This window comes from Peromyscus leucopus, chromosome 7 (assembly GCF_004664715.2).
Source record: "Peromyscus leucopus breed LL Stock chromosome 7, UCI_PerLeu_2.1, whole genome shotgun sequence".
NCBI lineage: Eukaryota > Metazoa > Chordata > Mammalia > Rodentia > Cricetidae > Peromyscus > Peromyscus leucopus.
In genome coordinates this window covers 79,831,461-79,837,462 of record NC_051069.1, presented here as the reverse complement: position 1 = coordinate 79,837,462, position 6,002 = coordinate 79,831,461, and the positions used below count along the sequence as shown (strand labels likewise).

The following is a 6,002-nucleotide window of genomic DNA, read 5'->3' as shown; positions in this document are numbered from 1 at the left end:
GGCACCAGGTGGTTCCCTGGCTTCTTCTCCTCCTGCCCAGAGCAAACTGTTCTGAGCGATTGTGCATGTGTCCATCTCTGGCTGCTAGGTTTTAATGGTGCTGAGCTAGGCTTCTGGCTCCTGTCACCACCTAAGGGGAGGATTAGACTGCACAGAGTTCCACTGGCTGCAGCACCGGCCTTGTCCCTCACCAACTTCAGCACTCAGGAAGATGAGTCCTGCACCTCACCTGGGCAGCACAATAGAGCTGCTTCTGTTCACAGGGGCATTTGTGGGCTGGTCCTGAGGACATGAGAATGGGAGAGCTGGTCTGCCCTCCTCATCTGCCATGTGGTAGCTTGGGTGAGGTGCCTTCCCCTTTTTACCCCTCACCACCTGCAGCAGGCTAGTGAGCTGACCCTTCCCCTTCCCGGCTGTAGTAGTCAGGAAATTAACATCCCCCATTACTCTTTCAGAAAAGCAACTTAGTTAATGCATAGGACATTGTTTTCCCAAACAGCAATTATAAACATGGTCAAAGAAATCAAAGAGGACAGGAACAAATCCTTGAATGATGACTTAGAACACACACACACACACACACACACACACACACACACACACACACACTACAATTAAATTAAAATTACCCAAGAAATGAAAAAAATAGAATTAAAAAAAGAGACAGAATTTCGGAAGAAAAGCAAAAATGAAATAAAACCAGAAATAAAAAACTTAGGAAATCCAAGAAAGAGCTTAGAGGAAATTCTCACTAAAAGTTGAATTAACCAGAAGAAAGAACATATGGACTCAAAGACAAGGCATAGGAAATAGATCACTTAGTCAAACATAATCTTAGATCTAAAAAATCCCAGGAACAAAATGTACAAGAAATATGGGACACTATAAAAAGACAAAATCTATGAATAATAGGTATACAGGAAAAAAGAAACCCAGATCAAAGGCACAGAATATATTTTCAACAAAATCACAGAAAAAAAAATCCCAAATCTAAAGTAAGACATACCTGTTCAGGTGAGAATACTAGCTAAAAATACCAGAGTCAAGACCAGAAATAGGTTCTTTTAAAAGGAAGTAATGTATCCCCCAAACAAGCCTAACTAAGCAGATGGAAGGACCTTCATAAAGAAAACTTTACAACTCTGACAAAAGAAATTGAGAGACACTAGAACATGGAAAGACCTCTCATGCTTATAGATTAGTAGACATATTATGATAATGTACAGTTTACCAAATGAATTTAATGATTTGATTGGATTCTAATTATAATTCCCATGTCATTCTTCACAGAAATAGATAAAAACAAATCATAAAATTCTTATGGGACCACAAAAGACCCTGGATAGATGAAGTAACCCTGAACAAAAAGAACAATTCTGGACAGATTGTCATTCCAAATTTCAGGATATATCACAGAGCTATAGTAATAAAAACAGTATGATTCTGGCAGAAAAACAAAAACATAGACCAATAGAACAAAACAGAAGACCCAAACATTTGTACATGTAACTACAGCCATCTGATATTAGACAAAGTTACCAAAATCTGACACTGGAGAAAAACATAGCATGTTAATGAAGTGTCTCTAGGAAAATAAGTGAATGTCCCCATGGAGAAGAGTGAAATTAGACCAGTGTATAACACCCTGTATAAAAATTGACTCCAAATGATTCAAGGACCTCAGTGTGAAACCTGAGATGCTGAAACTATTAGAAGAAAACATAGGCAATGACCTACAAGATACAGATGTGGGAGCTCTGAATAGGACTGAAGAGGACTCTATTTGCCCAGGAATTAAGGCCAACAATTTGTAAGTGGGCCTCATGAAACTAAAAAGCTTCTGCACAGCAAATGAAACAATAAATTGAGTGAAGAGGAAACCCACAGAGTGGGAGGAAATCTATGATAGCTACACATCTGACAGATGACTAATATCCAGAATATTCAAAGAACTCACAAAACTGATTTAAGGACACTAATTACCCAATTGAAAAATGGGCCAGGACTCTAAATGAAGAGTTCTCATAGAAAAAATAAAAATGGCTAAATGTAGATGAATTGCTAAATGGTCTTATTAAATAAAAAAAAATGGAGCCAAATATAGGGGTTAAAGACTGAGAGTTGGTGGGGTGAGGTTAGCTCATGGCTGTTCCTCTTCCTCTTCCTGCCAAGCTCTGTTACTTCCTGTCTGTCTGTACAGACTTCCAGACCTCCATGATTAACTAGTGATGGAATTTAAGGCATGTGCCACCACACCTGGCTCTGTTTACAGTGTGGCCTTGAACTCACAGAGATCCAAACAGATCCCTGCCTGCCAAGGGATAGGATTAAAGGCATGTGCTAACATTGCATGACTTTTGTGTTTACTTATAATGGCTTGTTTTTTTCCTCTGATCTCCAGGCAAGCTTTATTTATTAAAGCACAAATAAAATATCACCATATTTCAACACAAATAAAATATCACCACAGCTAAGAAATACCTCAAAATTAGTTCATCATCCTTAGCAATTAGCATAATGTAAATTAAAACAACCATCTTATTCCAGTTAAAATGGCTAAGATCAATAAAACAAATGGCAATAAACAGTGGTAAGAATGTGGGAAAATGGGAACCCTTATTCAGTGTTGGTGGGATTGCAAACTGGTATAGCCACTCTGGAAACCGGTGTGGAGAATTATTAAAAGGTGAAAATAAATCTACCATATGACCCAGCTATACCACCCTTTGGCATATCCTAAAGGACTTGATATCCTGCTTGCTAGATACTTACTCAGCCATGCTCATTGTTGCTCAATTCATAAAAGCTAATAAATAGGAACAACCTTGTCCTTCAACTGATGCATAGATAATGAAAACCTGATACATGTTTCTATAGAACACTATTCAACTGAAATGAAAATTTTAGGTGTGCATATTATTTAATTTTGTGCATCAGATTTTGTGCATACATGTTTATTAGGATTGTGATGTCTTCTTGGTTTGTTGTTCCCTTTATTATAGCAAATGTCCTCCTCCTTCAACCCCACATCAGTTTTAGATGCAAAATCAAACTTGATGCCAGGTATTAGGGTGAATCTGAAAGATCAGAGAAGCAGAACAAGCCACAGCCACCTCGCCTCACCAATTCCTCAGCTGATCCTGTTTCCTCAGACTGAGTCCTCATCCAAATGGATCTCAGCTGAACTACTACTCACAGTCTGAAAGCTTAACCAGCTCTAGTTCCTGGTCCTCATGCCTTATATACCTTTCTTTTCTGCCATTACTTCCTGGGATTAAAGGTGTGAGTCACCATGCCTGGCTGTTTCCAGTATGGCTTTGAATTTACAGAGATATGCCTCTGGAATGCTAGGATTAAAGGCATGTGCTACCACTGCCTAACCTCTAGGTTTAACATTGTGGCTATTCTGTTCTCTGACCCCCAGATAAATTTATTGGGGTGCACAATATATCAACCACAGGTTTTTCTTTGTTTAAAATAACTAGGAACCAAATCAGTCCATGTGCATCAAGGTTCCCAAGGTACCTTCAGCCATCTTGATTTTTTCTTTGTCATAGATCTTCTTAGACACAATGGTCATTGGACCATAGCCTTCTGCTTCCTGTTTTAAAACTGCCAGCATTCACATTAGATAATATATTGTAATGTACTCTTCGTTAGCCTACTAGTTCTGTGGTAGTAGGTTTTAGGTGGTATCATAGTGATTGTAGATTAACTTAATTATTTAATTTTCACTTTCTCAGATTCATTTGGCCTCTCAGTTGAACTGAGATTCATTCAGAACTATTTGATGTCATAGTTTCATCTTTCATGTGTGCAAATCATTCTTTATTCCTCATAATAACCATAATCATTTAGTTTACTATTATTTGGTTACTTCTTCCTAAGAGACAAGTTCAAGATTATACTACTTAGGCTAAATATAGCCTGTGAAATACAACATAGAAGATGTGTTTGTGGTGTATTAATCACATTTTTTATTTCTGCTATGTATCAGGCAGGGTTTTCTAATGGTGTTACTTTTTACTTCATAAAATTAAGATTGAATTTCATTAAATAATATGCTTTCCTATTTTTATTGAAATATAACTTAAGGTACAAATATCAGACCTTTAGAGAGCATGAAATATAAAAAAGATAAAGACTGTTGAGGACATACACCAATAAACACACACTCATTTGATTCTTTTTTTTTTTTTTACTTTATTAAAATACTGAGTTTATTTCACATGTATATTTGTCTCCCTACCATTTCCACATCTGACCACCACTATATTACTATGTCCTATCATAACATTCCATACATACTTAAAACCAAGTAAAGGGTGGAGTTCCATCCTTGAAACCTAAACAGGCATTTTAGACAACACATTCTTGGCAATGGAACCTGGACAACATTTATCAAACACAGTAGGGAAAGTTCTCACTTTGCATTATAAAAAGGACAGCCAGATATATCAACTGTTACAGAAATTAAGTAAGACGGAATTATTTCAAACTGTTTAAACCATTTTCTTAAAGAGACTTCCTCCACTGCCAGAGATCTTGAATAGCCTCCTGGTCAGTCATCCGGAAGCAATTCTTCACATAATTAATGAACTTGGCTTCCACTTTGGGAAGAGAACCACCTTTTTCTATACTTGCTTGCATTTTTGCCTTAATGTCTTCTACAGAACTAGGTCCTTTTGGTGTTTTAGGAGTCTTTTCCTGTTTTTTGAAAGACTCTTGACCCTTTGATCTTGGTGTTGATGGTTTTAAGTCTTTTCCATTTTGGTTTGATTTTTGTGCATTTTTGGCTGGGGTATCTCGTACAGATTTCTTCACTGGAACTTTTTCTTCAGCTTCCTCATCATCAAAATCATCATCATCATCATCTTCATCATCCTCATCATCTTCGTCGTCATCCTCATCATCCTCGTCAAGTTTTACTTTTTTCTGTGGAACCTTGTTACCACCTCCAGGAGCAGATCGTTTTCCAGACATACTTAAAAGTTTTACATCCTCCTCATCTTCATCTTCTGACTCTGCATCTTCCTCTACAGCTACTAGGTGCTGTCCACTGATGTGCACAGGCCCTGAACCACACTTCAACCTTAAGACCACAGGTGGTGTAATTTCAAAGCCCCCAAGAGAAACTGTTGGTTGTACAGACATTTTCAAAGTTGCCAGTGTTACTTTAATTGGACTGCCTTCATAGTTCATTGCTTCTGCCTCTACGATGTGCAATTCGTCTTTTGCCCCTGCCCCTAAACTAACCGTTCTTAGTGATAACTGGTGCTCATTCTCATCATTATCCACCTTAAAGTGATAATCCTTGTCAGCTTTTAGTTCACAACCGAAAAGGTAGTTCTGAGGCCTGAGAGGGCTCATGTCCATGTCCATCGAGTCTTCCATGAGGTGGAGGCGCGCACTTCGGTGTGAGAGAAGTCGGACGGAGGGAACTGCCCACTGTTCCGCAGAACAGACACGCAGGACGGAATTACGCCAGGCACTCATTTGATTCTAACGTAGATATTCTTTGCTGGTAGTAGGAACATATTCACAAAGCTTTTGTAAGTGCATTAAAACACACTCACATAAATCATGAAAATTACATTATAAAAAGTCACCTCTCTCACTTGATAGAGGACCTTTTCACATATATTATCTTTAATATTACCGCTGGAGCATGTTACAGATGTCCAGGTGCCTGGCAAGTTCTCCCACTGTAAGGCAGCTCCAGAGAAACTCTAGTATATGACTTTAATTTAGAGTCCCTCTTTTTTTGATATTACATCCTCTCAAGGCACTCTATTTTGAAATTATTTCAGATCTGCTGAATCCTAAAACTTCCCTGGCAAATTGATGTGCTTGGATAGAATAGGGAATACCAACAAAGAAATTTCATTAATTAATTAATTAATTAATTAACTTTTGCCAGCCTGATCACAGTTTTCCCTCTCTCCCTCCACTCACTCCTCCAAGTACCTCCCTACAACCTTCCTTCTTCCTCCCCCATCCTC

The 6,002-nt window shown here is 38.2% G+C and overlaps 1 pseudogene across 1 annotated transcript; it reads right to left on the bottom strand.

Moving 5' to 3' along the window:
* Positions 1-4,371: 4,371 nt before the first annotated feature.
* On the bottom strand, positions 4,372-5,485 carry LOC114690947 (annotated as a pseudogene). The gene has a single exon (XR_003734156.2). The product of XR_003734156.2 is annotated as a nucleophosmin-like (transcript).
* Between the last annotated feature and the right edge of the window lie 517 nt (positions 5,486-6,002).